Below are 23828 nucleotides of genomic sequence, written 5' to 3'. Positions count from 1 at the left end.
CTTATCTCAAAGCATATCAACAGACAAGACACTGTCAGTTGCTACAATTTCATGTGGCATCTTAAGAGCATTTTCACTCAAGGGAGCTGCGAACAAAATGCTGCTATCTAAGTTTACAAAATCCTCAACTCAGAAGGGGAGGAATGTTTCTTCAGGAAAATAAAAGCGGTAGGTGCATGCAACAAAGATTAAAACGCTGTTTGCTTAATTTTGTTGACAAAATTCCAACCTCAGGGGGCCAGGACTTTTGTTTGCCAATTGCCCTCCAGTGACTGTTTTTCACCAAAGCCTTCCTTGTCCGCCTTTCAAGAACACACTAGCAATGCCTTGCACATATATATATATATATATGTATGTATGTATGTCATTATTATTACTTTGACAAAATTAAGAACTGTGGAATGTGTGTGGCTCTGGGCCCAACCAGGCTTCCTGTGACCTAAGAGAGTGTTCCCACAGGAAGCCATGGTATAAAATATGAATCAAGGTTTGCTTTTATAAACAGCAGATGCCAGAAATGGTTGCAAATCAACTTTTAAAACTATGATATAAAATTTTCTTTTCAAACATTTAAAAAACCCTAAACAGTTTTGAACATACACATTACTAGATGATATAAACTGTATCTCTAAATGATTTATTCTAATAAATATATCAATAAACAACTTTAATAATGTATGTTTCAGCTTCACCTTGTCTTCAGAAAAGAGAAAAAGGAAAACAAGAATTTGTGGACAAATGCAAGAGCCAAGGATAAAGGAAAAAATGAAGTCCATATTTCTTACTTGCAACTATTACACCAATATAACATTCGGTGCCAGTTGACCAGAGATAGCAAGGCACTACTTCTACAGAGAGGCTGTACCTCCTTCCATCATTGAGAGCCAGCTGGTTCTCTTTCTGAAATGGAGAAGATAACCATTGCTGGAACTGAAACAGCTCGAAGGAAAGGCTCTACAACATAGAGGAGCTCATCAAAAGGTACTGAAGAGTATGGTGTGAGAGATGACTATATAAGCACCACACCTTAAGCCACACATACCGTCACCCAAAAACAGAGATTTGCACAGGCGCTAAATGACAGCCAAGATACTTTCCAATAGGCAACAAAGGCATCATAATTGTTCCTTATGCTACTTTTGCAAGAGACTGAGCAAGCAATGGAAACTTGTTAGGCTGAAAACATGCAATTGGTATCGTGCTTTCTTTAAAAAAATGTATATACACAAACTTTTCATCTGCCAAAGAAAACAACCAAAGATGCAATTTTGTCTGACCTTATTTATTATGCATGCAACATGCCAAATCAGATGTAAGAGTACAATACCTAAATGCACACTTCTCAGCCTGTTCTGCGATTTGGTTTAGGAAGGGGGGGGGGGTCTGAAAACTATGCTTTTCACAGCAGTGCGATACGTATGTTGAAATATGAGCAACTAACGTGCTCGGCGTACAATTAGGCTGACATGTGGATCTTATTGCTCCTAAAGGCTATTATTTGATTTCCTGCTCCAAAGCGAGTGGTGAAAAGATTCCAAGTTTAAATGCAGAGGAATTAGATCATTCTTTGGGGTGGTCGCATCTTGGGTTGGAAACCAGATGGAGTGTTTTAAGAGCCCTTTGTAACTGAACCAACTCACCAAGTTGCTTGGAAACATACAGATGTAGCCGTTGCTCTAGGGCAACATTTGGCCTAGTTTTTAACTGTATCTGACAATACTCATAGACGCCATCATCAACAGGAATAAGTAATCCTTTGGGTGGTGAATGGTTCCCATTGTGAGAGCATGAACTTTTATGGCAAGGAATCACAGCCAAACTTTAACTTTACATGTACCAGCTTTGAACTTCTATTCTTCTCATGCAAAGGGCTAATACAGCTACATCTTTTGTTCATTTCTTTTAAAAAATAAATAGTGATGGGGGATAATGTTTATATATGAACAGATTCATACAGTGGCAAGGGGAAATTGAAAATTTCAGGGTTTGCTTGGAAGAGGAGAAAGAGGACACTGCCAAACAGTAGAATAATGCAGCCCCTGAATCCTATCCACATCATCCAAATAGTCCCATATATCAAATGTAATGCCAAACAGCTTTCTTAAAAGCCTTCTCTCTCTCTCCTTTAAAACTCTCTAGGACAGTGTTACTCACTCAGTGGCTTAGGCACCACGTGTGGCTTTCTGACATGCCACTCATGGGTCTTTCTCCAGTGTGGTACCCAACCATGTTCCAAGCAGGCAAGGCCTGGTAGAGCTTGAAGCAGTAAGGTTGTCTTGCCCTTGAAACAGCCACCACTCAAGGGACTGGAAGACAGCTAAGATTGGGGGGGGAGGAAACCCTGGGCGTGGTGCTACAGATAGAAGTAAAAGGCTATCTTGTCCAACAACTGCCCCCCCTCTCAGTCTCTGCATTCTGATCCCAGTATCCAAGCAACTGCTGGGAGGAAAGCAAGCTGGCCCCAGAGAAGAAAGAGCAATAAAACTACCACCACTGCAGCTACCTGGGAAGAGCAAGCTGGCGACATTGGGAAGGGCCAATGTGGAGGGTTTATTCTGCTTTCCACATCTAGTTTACTCTCCTCTGAGCAACTTGGCAATCTCATTCGCTTGCTGACAGAATAGCACCGGAAATGCCTATTGTTAATTTATTGTCAATTTTAAACTAGAATGATTTTAAGACTAATGTTTATTTTAAAAGTTTGTATAATTGTTGTATGGACATGTTGTTAGCCGCCCTGAGCCTGCCTAGGCGGGGAGGGCGGGATATAAATAAAATCTATTATTATTATTGCTATATGCTGAGGAGAGACAGGAAAGGCAGAGGGAAGCTCTTACCCTCAGCACAAATACAGAAGAGCTAAAGTTCAACAGTAGTGAGTAGAGACAACCCTACATCTGCAAATGTCCTCCAGTAAGACAAAGGTTATAGTTATATACTTAATACTAGTAGTTAGTAGCGCTTGGTGGGGTGGCTTGCAAAACTTACAAGAGTCATGTAACTCTTCTGGTTGGCTGATGATAATGGTGAATATGGTGAAATGGGCCACACGGTGAAGACCACTACTCTGCATGGTTCAAAGAGTATTCTGGTAGTTTTAGGGGGGTTGATCATCAGACGAGGTCAAGTAAGCAACATTCCCCTTTTCAAGAAATGGAGACTCAGTAGCATTCATCCCTTTTCAGACCTCCAAAGAGTCCTTATCCATCTACTGCTACCACATCCTGCTCCTGCCAGCATGCTGATGCCCTCCTACATAGAGTACACCCTCCTCTTCAGCACTTTAAACACCTGTCAATCAATATTTCCGGAAAGAAAATTTTTGGGAAAGGAAAGCAACAGGTGATCTCAGAAGGCTGGAGGCAATAGAGCACTGGCAGAATGATTTAGGAATCAAGTCATTCTATAATTTCAAAGAATTGTCTGGCAAAAAAATTCAGGAAAATGGAACCTATGCTGAACTAAGATTGGGGAAAGACTGCATTTAGGGATGGGAACAAACTGAACCACGAAGCAAAATTTGTCATGATGTTGCTCTGTTCGTGGTTTGGAAACAGAAATTCATGATGGGTCTATCATCATGAACTTCCACAATCTTTTAGAGCAGTTCATGAATGGGGCAGAAAGAAGGGGTTTAAAGACACTCAAGTCCCTTTAAACCAGGGTTGTCAAACCCATTTGTTATAAGGGACGGATGTGACATAAATGAGACGTTGTCAGGCCAGGCCATGTGTGTACCTAAGATTGGGTATCAGAGATGTAAACTTTATAAAGGACACAGACAAACACAATAAAAGATTTTCTTTAAAAGAAATTTAAAACATGCTTAAAACATTAGCACTCAGTCTTAAAGGTGCCTTCTTTGTATCTCTCCTGTATGATCCAGAGAACTGGGAAAAGGAAGCTCTAGCTCTTTCCTTCTTTCCCCAAGGGACCAGGAGGGGGAGGAGCCTCAGCCAACAGAAGGAAAAGAGGCTTGACTCAGTATCTCTGCTGTGCAATTGAGAGAGTCTGGTAAAGCAAGTTCTCCCTTCCCCCTTTCCTCCCCAAGGGAGGAGCCTCAGCCAATTGAGAAAATAGAGGTTTTGTTCTGTAGCTCCTGTGCAATTGAGCAAGCCTTGCAAAGCAAGCTGTGATGCAGAAGGAAGGAAGAGAGAGGGAGAAGGGATCAGATGACAGCCAGTTGCTCAGGGGTCTGATAGGAATCCTCTGGGGGCCTGATTTGGCCCCCGGACTGCATGTCTGACACCCCTGCTTTAAACCTGAAAAACTGTTTCAGGCTGTATTCTTGTCACAGGTCACCCAGGGCTCAGTGAGGCCTCCTCAGGATAAGAGGAGCCATGTGTAGTCAGCTTTGAGTCAGCAGAATCCAACAAGCAGGAAGATGAACAGTCTGTCCAGAATTCACACACAACAGCTAGTCTCCAGAGCCAGTCTCCAGTCCTGAGACGCCAACAGATGAAATTAAGTTGATCATTCCTAGCTGTCCAGTATCACCCACACCCTTTGAGCACTGCAGACAAAGGCTACGAACACAACTACAGGAGGGACAATAGAGTGCTTGCCTCGTGTCCCGACGCCAGCTGTGTGAGCAGTTGCAGAATTACTTCAAAACAGCTGGTTGCAAATGTGATCCTTAGGCACATGCCTATAAAAAAATAGCCAAGGGAAGTTGTTAGGTGTGGAAGCAACAATTCACTACCACTGACTCTGTGACCACAACCTCTGATCTTGCCTTGCTAATGTGGCCCTTGGACTGGCTTCTGACTATGGCTTTCAGCTCTGTTAGACTCTTGCTTGTGAGTAACCCATGGACTGCTTGACTACACCTCTCAGACAACTCTTTGGTAAGGGCTCACTTAGCTCTGAACTCTTGGCCTGGACTCCCAAATTGGTTGCTCTTGCTTGGACTCTGGCTGTCTCCCAGCTCTCCCTGACTTGTGACACTTCTGCAGTCCCTTTAAAGTTTAAAGGGACTGCACAAGACAACCTGAAACAGCTGTGCAAAGAGGAGCAAGCTGCTTTTGTGCTTTCAACAAAACCTGTTTAAAGGGACAGTTGCAGGGCCATGAACCACAAACTAAACTGAATTTTCCTGGTTCATTTCCTTCCCTGGTCACGTACCTCTGTTTTAACAACTGATTTCCGGCAGTATTTTAAAGTAGCATAAATTCCTTCTCACATCAATTAAGTGTTTTGCTTGGTATGGTACAGTGGCATGGAGGAAATGACAATATAGCAACAGCAATTATTGCTGATGCCTTATCAGTAAAAAAAAAAAGACTAAGATATGTGAAGCATATTGCCAAGGTCCTTATGTCAAATCCTATAACCTACTACGGATTGAACTACACAATACAATTTCTAATACAATTCAATACAAATGCAGCTCCAAAATGGGGCAAATAACTTCCCCTGGAAGCAATTTCAGCTTAAAAGATGGTCCACTTGGACCCAGTTCATTAGAAATTGTATCATGTAGCTTGCCCATGCCTCACAGCAGAACCTAAGAAACAGGCTATCAGACTTGGCCCACACAGACATCCGCAATGTCAGATACAGTTCCCAGCTATAACACTCCTGGATTGTAGCATTCTGCCCAGTACGTCTTGATGTAGAATAGCTAATTGCCTGAAAGGGGAAATGATATTCTTTCAAACAAAACAGAAAATTTATGCAAAAAGGAATCAGAAATTATTTCTGAACTTGCTTTGACCTGGATAGCCCAGGCAAGCCCAATCTCATCAGATCTCAGAAACTAAGCACGGCAGAGAGACATCCAAGGAATACCATGGCCAGGACACAGAGGTAGGCAGCAAGCCACCTCTCTAGATGTCCTTGCCTCCCAGCTCCACTAGGGGTTGCCAGAAGTCAGCCATTACTTCTGGGAGTATGCACGTGCGCACACACACACAATACAAACTATTTTTTTTAAAAAAAATTATTTCACAACTTTTTTTTGTTGAGTCTTGCAGTTTTTGATGCAATTAAATTTTAAGCGTGGAAGAATCTTTGATTTCTGGAACACCAAGTTCATATAGCATTTCCATCAACTAACAATAGTAAACTGTTATTGGTAGGAAAAACTTGGGACGATAATATGGGACAATCATGTGGGAAGGTATTTACAGTTACACAATTTGGTTTATTTTCAGGAGAATGAAAGCCTGCAATGCAGTTTAATGAACAGATTAGGTTGTACTAACCTGCTCTGGGCTAAAACCTTAAAATCAGAATGTCATTCTGCTGCTCACTGTGCTCCGCAGGTCTGAAATCTAAATAATTAACGTGTTATTTCAACTTTCCTGGAGAAAACCTTTCAGCCCTTTAAACTGAAGTTTAAATTAATTGCCACATAAAACTGCTGATTCCTACCAAATGAAGCTCTACAATGGATCAACTCAGGGACAGAGCAAATTTAGGAATGGCTTAAATATTTCACCTGAATTATTGCTGCATTTTGCAACCCTGGCAGTTTTATGGCTATTGTAGGTTTTATAAATTCCCAAGTATTGAGACTTTCTAAATAAACAAAGTGCTTTAAATAAAAAGAACAACCCACACTTTACACACAAAATGAGGAAGCAGGTACTGAATTTATTACATTTAGGTTCTGCACACCTAACCTCTTAAGGCTCTCCGCAATGGTTTAGCTTCACAACAACTCTACAAGGTAGATTACAATGAGAGAAAGAGTAAAGACATGAACATCACTCTCAGCAGCATGACAAAAATTAAATTAAGTGATGTGTGCGATCCCACGCATGAATCACTGAACAAAACACTCAGCACAGAAACTTCTTGAAAATCCCAGCATTTACATTTCTAGCCTACATGGACGCAATGAAATAAGGTTGTTGAATAATGACTACAATAATCAGGGAGAGGAGTTTCAGCACATTGCATAGCTCCTCTACTTGCCGCACAAAACAGAATAAATTCTGTGACAAGTAAACCATGCAGATTTTCTTAGTTTGCATGCTTTATACAAGCTACAAAATTCTGGTTTTCTTGGCACATAATTTTAATTTTTTTTTAAAAGCACAGAATACACAGAGTCCCAAGGTTTACTTGCAATAAATAGCATAGAACACTGCTATTCATTGTAGGCTCAGCATTTGCTAGCAGAGTTATTAGGCATCTAGGAAAGGCCAGTCTTTATGGAGGTCATCCCTTTCATTCCACGCTCCCAGATGTCTGAACTTCCATGTTGCGAACTGAAGCCAGGTGGGAAGTGTACTGCTTTGGTCTGCTTTTTCATACTGTTGTTGTGCAAAGCTGAAGGGAAAGTCTCACCACAAAGCTCTATTGCACTGTAAAGTATTGTACAGATATTTTGTACTTTAGAATGATACACAGGCGGCACAGACAGCTCACAGAGAAAAGAGCACAATCATGAGCACTTCATGAAAGAGCCCAAGCGTAAACAGTTTACACACATAAGCACATTGTGCAAACAAAACCTATGCACCCAAGCTCAATGCAGATTTAAAGTGCACAATCAGACAATGACATCTGTCTCCTGTTCACCAGTCACTGGCACCCTGTTCTAGTCTGCCTTCAAAGCAGTTATTAGGCATCTAGGAAAGGCCAGTCTTTATGGATGTCATCCTTTCATTCCATGCTCCCAGATGTCTGAACTTCCACGTTGTGAACTGAAGCCAGGTGGGAAGTGTGAACGTCTCTGACATTTTTTTCAAAGTTGTTGGCAATATGCACGCGTGAGCATTTTTAATATTTTAAGAAAACTAACCAGACAGAACACTCTGTGCTTGATGCAGAGCACTAATCTTGACAACTGAACATGAAGCACAGATGCAGTGAAGATGCCTCAGGATGTGCTTCCCACTAAATATCAAACTTTCCTCTACAATTTAAACCGTTCAATTACAGGTGCAGCCAGACCACACTAAGCCTGTAGTCTGACCGCAGCCCTAATCTCATAAACTGGGGAATGAACAACAAAAAGATCTATCTAACCCACTACTTGACTTTAACTTTTCGATGAGATTAATATTAGGCAAGTCTCTGAGACACCATCACGCTGAAGAAAGAAAAATCATTAAGCCAGAGGATGTGAGAGACAAATAGGCCATTTCCATTCACTAACACGTTTGTCAAGAATCTTATTAATGATGAACTGGTTTAAAAAAAAAATGGATTCCCCTCCCCTCTTGTTTCATCTTAAAAACTGATTTCTGGAGTATATTTATGATACCTTAATATATTGATTCAGAGATGTGAGAAAATGCTCAGTTCTTTTCAAATGAAAAAGCTTTTTGATTAGCTCCTGCTCTGAAGGGCAAAATAGCTTCGTTTGGGTAGCAACAAACTGATTTTATTGTGGTAAATATGTTGTTCGAATGTGCCCTCACATGGTAGGAGCTGGTATTTATCAGAATGGTTACATGGCTGGAAAACTGACCTTTTGGTCAAAACTAACAAAAGAATCTGCTCTAAAGCTTTTTCAAGTGACACAAAATCAGAACAGCTTTATGTTTACTAAGGGGTGGCTAAACTGAGGACATTCTGTAATGTGTGAAAAGTGGCCTCAAAATACCATCAATAAATGTTAAACTCACTCTCTGTGTGAAAGACCAAATCTAGACAGGGAAACCTTTTTCCTCTTCCCTTATCCCTTATTTATGCCATGCATTTATCATTGTTGCTCTGAGTTTAGTTAGTTTTGCTATCACTCCTAGTCAGCAAGTTAGTCAGGTTTTCCCTGGTGGATTGATTTTCCAAAGTGCCAGAGAGGAGAAAAATAAAGCTAGGCAACTAATATGTTTAAACCTGTAATAAAATAGGGAAAAGATGGCAAGACAATGCAAAAGGAGCTATATTTTACATGTAGCATTCAGGTACCAGTTACATTTTCTTGAGTAACTTGATATTGCTGAAAGTTTTCCAAAAGCTCAGTGATGGTGACTAGGTAACAAATGAAGGTGAATGCCATACTTCACTTCTTTACTAATTTTGAAGAACTGATATCTAAAACTTTACACATCATTCACCAAGCCCAACATCCAAAAAGACAATAGTTACCTTGGAAGCACAAGTTCAAGTTCAGCTACTGCAACTTAGCATGCTTCTTTTACTGACTTCTCCTTTTACTTCTTTCAACAATCATTCCAATAATATCTGTGCATGTTAGTTCCATCAGTTATTTAGTTAGAGAAAAGGGGCTAATACTATGGCTTATCTACAACTTAAGGATAGCTTGGGACACATGATGCCAACCACTTTCCAATAGCTAAATAAATCTTGCTTCCCTCTCAAATAGAAGATATCATGAAAAATGCCTCAAGGGCTAAAGCAGGCACCTGCTTGTAAAAATTCCTTTCTGCACATTCCCTGAGGAATTCTTCAGCTTGAAGATAGCCCTCAGCTCCAACTCAGACACAAAGCATGTAGGAAGAGCAGCTGGAACTTACAGGACAGGATGCTTTTCCCCTTTGGAAGTAACAAACCAAACAACTGCCAGAGGGAACAAAAACTGATGTTAGCACACTGGGTGCTTTCACACAGCAACTGTTTGAGTGGATTTTCCTATTCCTACACAGTAAAAATTCAGTTGCAAAGTGTATTATTTAATGTGTGTGAACACACCCATTCTTTAAGCTCCATTCAAAGGCAGATTCTCCAAAATCTACCCCCCACACCAGCTATAGGCTAAAACTCAGAATGTCCAGAAAATCTCCCACAAACTTTTCCCCAGAGCTCCTATTAAACATCAGTACAGAAAAAAGCTACCAGAAATTCCTACTGGTGTGCATAGCTTCTAAAGAAGGAAAGAAAGGTTGCCCGTGCAAGCACCAGTCGTTTCCAACTCTGGGGTGATGTTGCTTTCACAACGTTTTCATGGCAGACTTTTTATGGGGTGGTTTGCCATTGCTTTCCCCAGTCATCTACACTTTCCCCACAGCAAGCTGGGTACTCATTTTACCGACCTTGAAAGGATGGAAGATTGAGTCAACCTCGAGTCGGCTACCTGAAAACCCAGCTTCCACCGGGGATTGAATTCAGGTCATGAGCAGAGCTTAGGACTGCAGTACTGCAGCTTTAACACTCTGCACCACGGGGCTCTTAGCTTCTAAAGAAGAAGGACATCATATTCAAGAAGCTACAACTCAGGGGTGGCTTCTAGTTTGGGAGGCCCTGAGCAAGACATACTTAGGAGGGTATCGCATCTTCTCCCTTGCATTCTGGAGGGTGAAGGAAAATGTGGCACTTTCTTGCCCCACTGGCACAGGAACATCAATGCACCACTTTCTGCTTCAAGTACTTTCATGTGAGAGCTGCCCTCTGTTGTTTACACTGAGGCATTGCAGAAATGCCAGCCCTGCTTTTGCTGGCCACAAGGAAGACTAGCCAAGCTTTGCTCTAGCTGCTCCCTTTTTGAGCAGAGTAGGGTGGGAGCTCTGAGAGCTTTTAGTCATAAAACACCAATCAATCCTAATGCAAATCCTAAAGTTCAGTGTAACTTTCCCAGGCTCTCCTTGAGAAAAGTGTTTTAACTACAGTTGTTCTACTGGGGGGAAGAAGGTAAGAAACACTATAACTTTGGTCACGAATGCAGGGTACAGGATCATCTGTGGATTAGATGACCTTCTAATCCTTTCCTGCCTGTTTCATTCTGTGAATCATTACTCCAGACAGCAGTTTGTAAAAGTCAGAAGTTTCAGCCTTTATTTAGTTCTCACCAAATGTTACATAAACACACTGGAGCAAGCCGGTAGGGTAACCTAGGTTTTGTGATCATTAATTTGATTATGCATTTGTGCTCCCCTCATAGAAGACTTAGTTATTTTAAAAATGCAGTAAGTGAAATAAATCACCATTATTGCTTGCCTGCATAACTTGCAGCAATTTTAAATTAGGTATACACTTCATAAATGGGGGAAGGCATTTTTAAAATGCCTTGAAGAAGAAAAGGGTCATTCACAAGAATTAAAGAAAATATAATCCTCCACTGTGCTAGGCACTGCAGGTTTTCAGAAAGTGGTTAATGATTTGCTATGCTAAGTGGTCATAGGAGTGATAAATGGATGCCCAACAACGATGTTATATGACTTCTAGCAACCAAAATAGGTGAATCCATTTGTAGTCAATCACTCTGAGGTTTGTCCACCATCAATTGTCTCAGTGCTTACCTACAGCTACCACACGGCAAATATATCAAACAAATAACAAATAATGCTCATACAATAAAGGAATTTTGAACACTGCAAATTGTTATTACTAGTTTGAGTGCATAAATAATTTCAAGTGCCACACTGTTTCTATACAGCCTCAAATATACACTCAATCTATGTTTCAAATATATTCAAAAGTCCGTCCCCAAAAGGACTTCCTCTAAGTTCTAGTGTCAAAGAGCCATGTCACCACTCCCATGGATCGTGCCGGTCTTATAAACAGAAAATGTTATCAGTGGTATGCAGAGTTCCAGTTACTCCTCCAAATGATTTTTCTTTTTTTAGTTGGAACTTTCCAATGTCCATAAAAATATTTTAAAGTCCTTCGTGGGTCATAGTTAGCCTCTGATGGAAACACCAACATATGAAACTGTTTCTTAAAGTTCACTTTATCATGGAGAAGTGCGGTATTAGAACATGGTCGGTTGAATAGTGGTGTATGTGGGATGCCTCTTTGATAAAGCGAACTTTAAGAAACGGATCTAGCAGTCTAAAGGCCCTGAACTCAATGAATGCTTAAACTCAATTCTAAAGTCAACCTATATTTAAAAAATTAGTATCTGATTTGAAGTCCAAGCATTTGTATTAAGAATTTCTCATGCATGTGTCCCCCCCCCCCCATTTCTTGATACTCATCAAAACAGAACCTGTTCATGTGTAGTATCCACACCATGCTTCCCAATGTAAGTCAGGAATGTACATTACACAGAAGAAAGGAATGCAATTTCCAGAGCTAAGGATGTAATATGTTATTTGGCTCTTACATCACTGTATCTCAAATGACAAAAGAAAAATAGCTAACATTCAAACTTCAGGCTTCACAAAATATTTCACTCAGAACTGTTATTTTCTCATAAGCAGGAATCACCCTCCAATTGTCAACCGAGTACCATCTGCCGTGTTATTTTAGCCCAGGAATCCTGACAAGTGTTAGCCAAATAAAGGAACACTTTTTTCCAGATATACAATCTTCTGCTCAGCATGATTTGATCAGTCTTGGTACAACCTAGGCCAGATTACAGCACCCTGCTGTGAGAAGATGCACTACAGCCATCACCCACAGTTCCAAAAGTCAAAAGGCAAAGCTTCATCGCTTGGCAGAGGTACAAAACAAGCAAGTTTCTAGAAGAGCTATGGCTCAAGCCTGCCTGGAAGCCATACGTTTAGATCTGAAAATTATTTTCCCAATTACATATGTAGGTGCTACTTGCGATTACTCGGTAAAATGAAGACGCTCAGCACATGCTCAAAAGCAGTCATTATTTTGTCATCTAAGGACACTGTCTTAACATCAGTTTTAAGGCTCCAGATAATTATGCTCTAAGGTGGAGAGCAGGAGGGTAGGAAAGCAGCAAAATCTGCAGAATGATCTAGGCAAGAATCCCTGGACAACAGGTAAACTGTACCAGTGGACAGGCTCAGATATTTAGCTGCCTGGGCAGACATGGCCCAAGAAATATTGGTGCCCAAGGCAGAAAATCCAAATGAAGCTCCCATAATGGTAAAAAATGTAAACTAACATTTACTTCCAAACATGCCATCTGAGATTAACCTCCTCACCTGGCCTGCTGAGCATCATGAGCACAGACAAGGCAACTTCAAGTCAGATATTCTCATCCAGTCTTAACAATCTAGATTCTGATGGGTTTTCATTTCCTGATTGTTTTTACACATGTGCTCATCAGTAAATACTAGGGACACAAACACCAACAGCACCATCCATGGCATATTGTGATATTAATTTTGATATGGAACCCCTTGAAAGTCCAGGTATGAACTAATAGGTCCACCTGCAAAGTAGAAGAATGACAAACAACAGTTGCCACTCATGACAGAGTTATGCTCACATTCTCATGTGATTCCTTCTCCCCTCTTCTTTCCTTTTCCTGTTATAGCCAAATAGGGCATGCTATTGTTTGCACAAACAATAGCTGCCTGCAGGTCAGAGTAACCACCATAGTTTGATGGTTTCCTATTCCTGATCTGAAGAAACCAGTTTGACATGCTCAGAGCCAGTTTGGTGTAGTGGTTAAGTGTGCAGACTCGTATATGGGAGAACCCGCTTTGATTCCCCATTCCTCCACTTACAGCTGCTGGAATGGCCTTGGGTTAGCCATAGCTATCACAGGAGTTGTTCTTGAAAGGGCAGCTGCTGTGAAAGCCCTCTCAGCCCCACAGGGGGGAGAAGATACAGACAATCTATTGTGGGGGGAGAAGATATAGACAATTATAAGCCGCTCTAAGTCTCTGATTCAGAGAGAAGGGCGGGGTATAAATCTGCAGTCTTCTTCTTCAGATGTCATAGTATACTTTCAAATGAAGAGAAAGTATGAAAGGGCACAGAGAGAAGAGGAAAGAACCTCTTCTCCAAATAATCTCTAGCATATTTTGTAGAATCAGAATTATGATGTCAGAAATAACCCCAAGCTTATAATTGTGGACATATTGGATTATATTGGCAAGAAAGAAGAATCAGAACTTCATTTCTAACTAAAGTCTAGTCATCAAATGTGGGTTTTTTTCTTGTTCGTTGTGCAAGCTTGCTTTAAAAACAAGGCAACTGAAAATCAGTGAACAATCAGGGGTATTTTGCATCTATTAAAAATGCAGCAGCATTCATAATCCACTAGGATGTCCTTACTTCTTGGACAAAAACTTAACCAGGGTGTATGTATCAATGGTATGAATGTGAAATTTTCATTCAGATTCCTTAATTTTCCTTTCCTTCAGCAATAACTACTCCAAAATCCAACTGTCTACAAAGCCAACTGCTTCCTATTCTATTGTTCTCCCAGGACTTCGTGCATTTTTGTTATGTATACACTTCTGAACTCTGAGGGTTCCACAGACAGGGTACCTTAAACTATTCTTCCTCTTGAAGATTTAGGTCAAAAAAACCTTGTTTCAACAATCACCCAGTAACTCACAAGTCTGTCCTTTGATTATCAATTTTAAAGTTTTATACATATAATCTTCACTTGTCTGAAATAGCAGGAGGGTGTAACAAATGTCTGGAAAATCAGCAATTTAGATAACCAGAAGCAGCATTCTGTATGGTTTCAGTTACATTGGCAGGAGGAAAATCTAGCAAAATGGGATAATCAGGAGATATGAACAGAATGCAATTCAGATTGGGGAGTATTTTTAAAGATATTGGGCCTTTGACCAGAAATGTGTCTGGTAACTCTTGGTAACAGGGACTCAACATTATGTTCTATTCAGATGTCAATTAAATTTCCAGGCAGTACCTATTCTGTCCACGACATCCCATCAGAGGCAAAACAACAACAGGGTTGTTATCCTCTGCAGCATTCGCTGGTCGAACCTATCCTGTTCCCTTCCAACTCATATTTTTGGCTTGTTGAAAGCCCATGCCTGGTATTTCAGGATAGACTCTCAATTTTTAGGGTACTAGTACTAGGGAACATGGTCAGCTTTGGTCTCCTGCTTGTATCTCCCCACATTCAAATAACTCATGCGGTGCTCCTGTAAGTGTCTCAAGTGCTGGACTGTATGTAATGCAGCTGGTTACTGGCCTAGATGAGGCTAAGTTCCAGTGATGGAGTCACAGAATCACAGAATTGGAACGGACCCTCAGGGTCATCTAGCCTAACCCCCTTAACAATACAGGAAATTCACAAGAATGTTCTCCCTTCATACACATCCATTGACCCCTGCTCCAAGCTCAAAAAATGGCCAAAAAACCCCCCACCTCCTCCAGGATCCCTGGCAAAACTGACCTGGAGAAAAATTGCTGCCTGACCCTAAAGTGTCAACCAGCATTTCTTTTGGTGTGTAAGAAGGGACCACAAAAACTAAGCACTGATGCAATCTTCCCTGCCCCCCCCTTCTCATGATCTGCCTAAAAACCTCAAAAGAAGGAGACCCCACCACCTCCCAAAGAAGCCTGTTCCAATGAGGAACTGCTCTGTCAGGAGGTTCTTCCTAATGTTTAGTCAAAAACTCTTTTCATTTAATTTCAGCCCGCTGGTTCCAGTCTGACCTTCTGGGGCACAGAAAACAACTCTGCATCATCCCCTATATGACAACCCTTCCAAGTACAAGATGGTGATCTATCACCTCTCAGTTGTCTTGTCTCTTGTCAAGGAAGAAGGCATCACTTTGCTCTGGCATTTGGTCTATATGCCTATGTTCCGCTGGTATTGCAGCAGGGAAACACAAGTATTATGTTTGGAATTTTTTAAACAAAAAATATATATTTCTTTTTAAAATTAATATATTACAACATTTTACTTTGCAATAAACTCCTTCTTTACCGTGCACCAATGACTGAAAGTTGCTGATGTTCCCATAGAAACAGCCTATGTAATTATATTGTGGTCAGGGCTTATGTTCTACTGTGCTTCGCAGGGCAAAGAGTAACTCGCACATGCTGAAAGAGACAGGCAATCTCCCACTGAATTCTGTAAGAGTTTGTACCGGGTAGCATCTGAGGGAAAAAAACTGATACATGTTCTGTCGTTTCAAATGGAAAAAGTATTATGGAATATCACATTGTACAAATGCAAGCTGTGACCCAGTGACACACTGAAGGCATGTCAGTCATGAGGCTATACAATGAACTTCTCTGATCTAGTTCCTGAAAACTTTCAGAATTACATGTCTTATTTTGCACACACTCTCTTCAGTATTTTTTTCCGTCAAAGAGCAACTAAGCTTAGCCTCTTTGTTAAATTATCTGTAAATGTTTCTCCCGCATTGGCTAAATTTCTCTCTAGAGATGTCATATGGAGACATTCTGAACAAGCGTCCATGGCCTTTTCAGAGTACATTAATTCTCTCAGAGAAAGTGTGAAACAGAGAACATAAGGCAGAGAGAAAGAGGCCTTGTCCTGCACCGTTAAGACTACTATATGAACAGCTTTTCTCAGAATTCATTATTCTAAGTTTATCCTTTGCTCCCCCGCCCTTTAATTGCCAACATCGAAGAGCTATTTGCTAAAAAGTGTCCTCTGATATGGCTGAACTTTCTCTCACTACTGAAGAAAAAGGAATAAGGAAAAAGTAACAGCAGCAAAAATATCTAGAAGGGAGCGGATTAGAACAATTTTAAAGGGGTTATTGAAAAACCTTGCAATGTTAGACCTCGCTTACTTTATTGGAGCACCAGACAGCAGGGGTCATCTGTCGCTGAGAAGTTCAGGACAGCATCCTACTTTTGCCAGATATTCCACTTGATAAGAGAGACCTATAAACAGTTCAAGGAATTGAAATGGGGTAAACATAAAATAGAAAATAAACCTGTTAAATGGCATTGTTAGCAACTGGTTGAAGGAAACAGTCTTTAACAAATCAGCTATTTATCTGTTCACCTGAAGCAAAAGTGGAACAGGAAATTAATTCAATTTGCTGCTGACTTACATTACACTGTTCATTTCTATTTAATTTTAAAAAGAAATCTGTCCCCCACCCCAAAGCAAGAGCTATCAATAGACAAGCTGGTAATTTAAGCCTATAACACTTCAATTAAACAGATCTAATCATTATTAGTAGGTAGACTACAGAATATGGAATAAGCAAGAAAATGAAAGTGCTAAAACAGGAGCCATTTAAAGGATAAAAGGCCCTCTTCAGAAGTCATTTTGCTGCTATCAGATTCTGATGTGCAGAAAAATATCCCACACCCATAGGTAATGCCATTATAGTCACAGAAGCCCCCCCCCCTTTTCTTACATAGGTTACCTTTCTCTTTTAGATGATATGGCTGCTTGCCAGTAATTTACCTTTAAATATGAAAATGGCTATTCAGTCCAGTTTTCTAGATATAATAGCACAGAAGACTGATGTTATCGTTAGAGCCCAACGGCTATTTAAAATGCTTTTAAGCTGAACTTACAAAGCTCTAGTGACTTCTAGAACTGCGGGAACAGTTAAATAGGAAATAAAATTAGCAATCTACAATAAAGCACTAAAGCAATCCAGCATTTTAATTTTTTGCAACAATGCAGCAAAAACTGGAGAAACTCCTGTGGCAAACCAGAGTAATAAAGTTATATAAAGTTGGCCTTACAGTGAAATTAAGTATATATTGCCATGGCTGTATCCAATGCCTTCTGAAATTTTCAAATGATCACATGATGCTGCCTTATACTGAATCAGACCACTGGTCCATTATTAATGTCAGTACTGTCTACTCAGACTGGCAGTGGCTGTCCAGGTTTTCAGGTCTTTTACATCACAACCTGCTAGCTGTTCCTTAACTGGAGATACCAGGGATTGAACCTAGGACCTTCTGCATGCCAAACAGATGTTCTACCACTGAGCAATGGCCCCAGCTCCTTTTTGGTTTTTGTGCTCTAGGTGGCAATACAGATTTAAATTCATTAATTAAACAAAACCTGCTGAAGGGGACTCTGAGAACCAAAACAAACTTCCAGAGAGCCTACTTCAGCCAGACTTTCTTTATCAAAAGCCCTGTCAAAGTAGCTCTTAATCACTGAAATGATCCTGCAGCTTCTTCCAGTAATTTCCCCATAAGGTGAAAAAACAAAAAACAGTGCTGTCAGACATTTGTCCTCTGATTTGCCTGACTGTCATTCTGTAAATTAGTCACTGTCTTGTGCATTTTACTCATTTTCTTTTAGCTACAATCAAGATGATTCCATATACCAACATATGTCTGCACATAGAAGCACATAAATAATAGTGCAATGAAAATGCTTAAACTCATTCATGTTAAAACAACTCACTTCTTCCCAACTACTCTATATTTAACCAGATTCATAGGCTTTTTGTAAGACATTCCTCCATTTCTAAAGGAACAGGATTCAAAAAGGTAAAGGGGGGTATTTAAATGTGTATCAGACAGAGGGAGATGAGGAAGACCTGGCACTCTGGTTGAGTACAAGAAGGATGCTTGTCATGTGTTGAGATATTATTAATCCTTGTCAAGACATAATTAATTGAGATCCCACAGAATTAGAAAAATTCAGCTGGGGATCACCTTGTGCAGCCCTATCAGACTGTATTTTTTACAGATTAAAAGTCTGTTATTCCATGTTCCTTCTTTGAACTGCCATTTAATATGCACTACTTGCTCAGAGCTGTTGGTGAAACATGATGACAAAACACAGTGGAAAACATGGTCATGAAGCCTGCATTATATTTTCCAGAACTGTGCAAAGATGTCTATTTTCTCTGAATTGTCAAGGAGATTTACCGATGAGAACAGAATTCTACTTCTGGTTTCTTCTAACACACATCCCCATGCTATCCTCAACAGCAAATGAAAAATATATACAAAATACAATTGAAGTGCTCTATTAATCTTACTAGAGGGAGACGATGGTCAATTCAGCCCTGACACCTACAGCTATGTAACACTCTCCCAAACAGCTGCACGATTTTCCCAGTGTGGGACTTCTTCCTGTACCTTAAGTGCAGATAATGCCCTTTAAATATGCCGTTGCCAAGTCAAAACATCTCTAGTTTGTAACCCCTGGGCCCTATAAAGGCAACAGACTGGAGAGCTATAAAAAGTAAGGAAAATTATTTTTTTCAGTTTTATCGTGCAGGTCTTCCAAAGTAGTTACTTGAAAATAGAGCCAAATTGTTCTGATGGTGGGTGGGCTGATGATGATTATTGCAATCATTACATGGGGCCATTACTCAAAACACAGCAATCACTGTGTCTGGAAAAAACAGCAGAGATTGTACTTTCCAAGTCCAGTTTTATCTTTTTCTACAAGATCTCCCACCTGTTGTCTGCACAGGAAGTCTTTTATATGTGGGGCTGCACAGAACCCCAATGAAGAATATGGATAGCTGCAGCTCTTTTGGTGGGATGCTGCAAATCACTCTACCTAAACATTATGAGCGCCTCTGCCATCTTGTACCCTCCTCAAGCTCAAGTCAGCCACAGCTAATATTTAATCGCGGCTTCCTCATGTTTATACTGTCTGCAAGAGGAACTTATAAAATTAACAGAGTCAATGCAGTGTGCCATTTTGTATTTCCAGCTAGAGGGAAATTGTAAAGAATTACTCTCTGGTTTTTCATTTCAACTGCCCTATATACTTGGACAACAAAATTGTACAGGCAGACCTTTACCTGATCCTACTACACAATATCAGGCCAACAGATGCAACCAGAGAGGCTACCCCTTAAATGGATCTAACAAGCAATCCCCCGTTAAAATAATATAAATGGATTAGATTAAGATTCGAAATTTAGCTATGACAGCTAAGCAGATAAACACTCAATTTTATCTTCATTTAAATAATAATTTGTAAACAGGAAACTACAGTTAAAGAGGCAAGTAGGAAAATGCAAAGGTGTGAAACAGAAATGAAAGCAAAGGCACATTTAAACTAGTTTGCTTACAGATAGAAAAACTAACACTTCTGCTCCTACAGCAGCAGGATGCCCATCATCATAAGAGAAAGAAAATGTTTAGTATTCATCAGGCACTTTTGAAGGAATTGACCGTATCACCTGGTAACTGCTGAGTTCATCTACATTTCCCTTGCAGAGATTATTTTAAGTGCATAAACCCAAGTTCTTCCACAATGGAAATCCACCCCCCCCCCAAAGTCAACAGGATCACAACTGAGATGAAGGCAATTTCTCTGATTTGTTGGCCTCCTCTGCCTGCAATGAGTTGTGAATCAGTTTCCATAATCACAGCATCTTTCTTTTTATGGCTACTGCTGCTACCATTAAAAGGATTTTTCCCCCTGTGGTTAGTTTATATTCTCCAGCTCATTAACATCTCCTAATACTAGAACCTTAGCCTCATTAAGCATGGCAGTTCTGAGGAACGTATTCTCTGTTCATCTTCACAAAGTAGGATTTTCCTTGGTGGCCCAGCTGTAGCGCCACATGCTACCAAGAGAGGGATCACCCTAGCAATAAAAATACTACAGGATCCCACATAAGACGCAGTAGGGGGCAAGGATATTTATTAGCTGATGGCACAGTTTACAGGCTGCTCAAAGGCTGGAAATTCCTCCACCATCAAAGCAGCTTCCTCTGTAGAGCTGGGTGGGAATTTTTTATAAAGCCATTTTATGAGGGACATTGTGGTGTGCTGGAGGTAATGCTGGACTTAAACCCAAGTCTCCTCATTGTAAATCCTCACTCTGCCATAAAGCTCACTGACTAATCTCAGCCCAGACACTATCTTTATCGAACCTACCTCATAGAGATATTGTGAGGACAGAGTGGCAGGAGAGGAACAATGTTCAACACCAACCTGAGTAGACATGAAATAAAAACAGAATGGATAAGAATGGGCAAGCACTATTGCCTGCCCTAGATGACAGTGAAAATGTGGTGAAGAAAATACGAAGGGAAAAACAGGAAGCACATGAGATAAAAGAATAAAACGTCGTAACGGAACAGGGCAGGAAGTGAAAGTGTACAATGAAAACACCAAAATATGTAACATTTATGTCCCTGTGACAAAGATTTAGGGACTACATTCAAAATTAGCCATCCCAAATTCCTGTGTGCCCACATCATTACTTAAGCTACATGAAATACTATTAGTGACACTTGTGTTCATGAATGAAACATTTGGAAAGCAGCCAAAGCAGAAGGGAAATAGTTTTTAAAATATTAAAATTAAGTAAAAAGTTGATTCCATTAACAGTTTTAGCTTTTCTCTTCCAGTCAAATGTGAACATGAGAAAGTATATTATAACTTTGTGAAACTAAATTATATCTGTAAACTATACTTTCAAGAAAGTAGTACACTTCTAAACAGCCCACAAGATAACTGAGCACCAAGGAAAATAAAAGGAGATAGACATGTGTATCACACTAAAATTATGGTAAGGAAATGTGAAAAAGTCCAGAAATTATTAAAGCAGCACTTTTATCTATCTCAAAACTATGGAGAAACTCAGAAAGAACTTTCCCAAAATTAACTTAACTGCTACCCGATGGAGCGAGTTGCAGGTAGGTACAGTACCACAATTTGTATAGATTTAAGTTTTTGGGTCTTTGGAAGTTGTAAGAGAGTCCTGATCACATTATTTTAAAACAGAATTTAAGAAATTCTGAAACAACATCAGAGATGGAAGGCCCTCTCTTATACTGCATTAATTCAGGATTTAACATCTTCATACTTTCATCCATTATCTTATCAGCTATCGAGCATGTAGAAGTGAGCACAGAATATCACAAATCAAAGTCTCCAAAATTCCAAAATCATTCTCCAATTTTCACCTGCCACTGTCTTAGACAGAATCAGTTGGGGACACCTTTATTTTGTACACAATTGCTATTCTATGCATGCATACCAGCATGTCAGATAAGAACAGCCCTATTTTACATATCTGTTGCCCACTGGAGGCAAATCTCACCTGGAGATGGACTTTTCCATATCCAAGAACTCACAATTTTTTGTTCTGTTTGGCATGCCGTTGATGATTCCCTCCTTCCTAACCGATGTTTTAAATGTTTCTGAGTCTTCCACATATTTTAAATCTGTTCATAATTATTTTAATGAAGTGTTTGAGGGTGGTTGGTTTTAATGGTTTTAAAATGTGATTTCATCATGTATGTTTTAAACTGTTAGCCACCTTGCTGGCCCCCTTGTAAGGGCAGAAAGGGAGGATACAACTTTTATAAATAAATGAAAGTCATTTAAGGACCCCTACAAAAGGATCTTCAAAAACCCTCACAGTTGGGAGCACAGGATCTACATTGGCAGGGCTGTCAAACATACGGGGCCAAGGGCACAAATCAAGTCCCCAGAGGACCAAATCAGGCCTGTGTGCAACTGACTGTTGTCTGCTTCCTTCTCCCTCTCTCTTGCTTCCTTCTGCATAACAACTCGCATTGCAAGGCTTGCTCAATCGCACAGGAGCTACAGAGCAAAACCTGTATTTTCTCCATTGGCTGAGGCTCCTCCCTTGGCGAGGAAGGGGGAAGGGAAAGCTTGCTTTGCCAGGCTCTCTCAATTGTGCAGCAGAGTTACTGAGCCAAGCCTCTCTTTCTTCTATTGGCTGAGGCTCCTCCCGCTCCTGGTCCCCTGGAGAAGAAAGGAACGAGCCAGGATCCCATAGGAGAGAGGCAGAGAAAACACTTTTAAGACCAACGAGTGCTAACGTTTTAAGTAAAAATCTTTAATTGTGTTTGTCTGTGTCCTTTATAAAGTTTAGTTCTCTGCTACCTGGCATTACATCTTATGACACATGTGGCCAGGCCCAACAAGGTCTTGTTTATGTCAGAGATCTGGCCCTCATAACAAATGAGTTCAACACCTCTGATCTACAGTCTTCCCAGTGACATAGATCAGCTCCCTTTGGTCTCATGGCACCCATACTCCTGATCCCAGGAATGTAGAGAAGTACCTTTGCCAGAGGAATTCAATTAATGTCACATATTAGCCTGGAAAAGCAGTATAAAAATTTTTTAAATAGAAGCATTCTCAATGTATTTGGCTATTGAAATAGAGTGAAATGAGGAGAAGGATGCCTGCTTAACTTCTTGAGGCATGTGCCGGTGATCACAAGTTTCTGTGAGGAGGGATGAGAGGTCTGCTAGAGTTCTAGAATGTTTCTGAAGCTGGCTCCATGCAACAGCAGAACCAGACTGCACTGAAACCCAAAGGAAAATGTATATATACAACATCCTCAAGTTTGCTTCTGATGTTGAGGACTGCTAAACACATTAACAATGCAAACAGATGTTGCATGCTGCTGACACATAAATAATGCACAAAACCAAAACAATACTCATTTTATGAATGACTTGCACTTTTTGACTGCAATCCTAAAACTGCTTTACTCAGTCACTTTACAGTAAAATGCAACCTGCTTAAACTAGCACAAGTTGTACTGAAATTATTCGTTTTTCACTAAGAGAGAAATCTTTTCTGCACATTTCCTAAGAAAACACAATGTTATTAGATGGAAGAAGTGCAGAACCACAAGGAACTTTCAGGGAGAGGGCATCCCATTCCCCTTGCCTCTCATTTCCCTTCTCTCCCAACCCTTTTTCTTTCACTCATGCCCCTTCATTTTTCTGCCTCTCTTCACTCATTCTTCCTGGTCACTCCCTTTGTTTTTTCTTCTCTCCCACTCATGCCCTCCTTTACGCCTCCCTCCACCCCTTCTTCTCTGTCACTCATTCCCCTAGCTTGTCTCCCCCTAATTCTCCCTTGTCCTTTCCTCTTTCAAAACCAGGCTCAGACCAAACATCTGCTCCTGACCTTCCCCTTCCCCACTCAACTCCAGACAATACTGTTATTTGTTTGGGAACCTGGATGGGGGAAGGATTCTTTGTTGCAACTGATGGAAGGGGACAGTTGGAGGCAGCAATGGCTCCTCCTCCTTCTTCACTTCCCAGAACTCTGTGCTAAGGGAGTGCAGCTGTGGTAGGTTCTGCATTGTTGTTGCATTGTTGTCATCCAAGGGAGAGCAAGCCACCACACCTGCTCCTTTCCCCTACACCTCAGGTGGAGGTGAGCCAGAACTCTTCTTCTCTGCCTACCTAAAACGTGACTGAGGGGGAAAGTCAGCAACTGTAGCTGCTAGCCTTCTGTCTTTGCCTTCCTCCTCATTCTCTGCAAGAGTGTAGCAGGTGTTATCATCTCTCTTCCTGTCTGCATCCAGAGAACAGTTCTCTGCACTTGCACAGCCAACTGCTCTCTATTCTGGGAGT

Source organism: Heteronotia binoei, chromosome 6, assembly GCF_032191835.1.
Source record: "Heteronotia binoei isolate CCM8104 ecotype False Entrance Well chromosome 6, APGP_CSIRO_Hbin_v1, whole genome shotgun sequence".
NCBI lineage: Eukaryota > Metazoa > Chordata > Lepidosauria > Squamata > Gekkonidae > Heteronotia > Heteronotia binoei.
The sequence above is the reverse complement of the archived record's forward strand: the minus strand, read 5'-3'. Positions refer to the sequence as shown.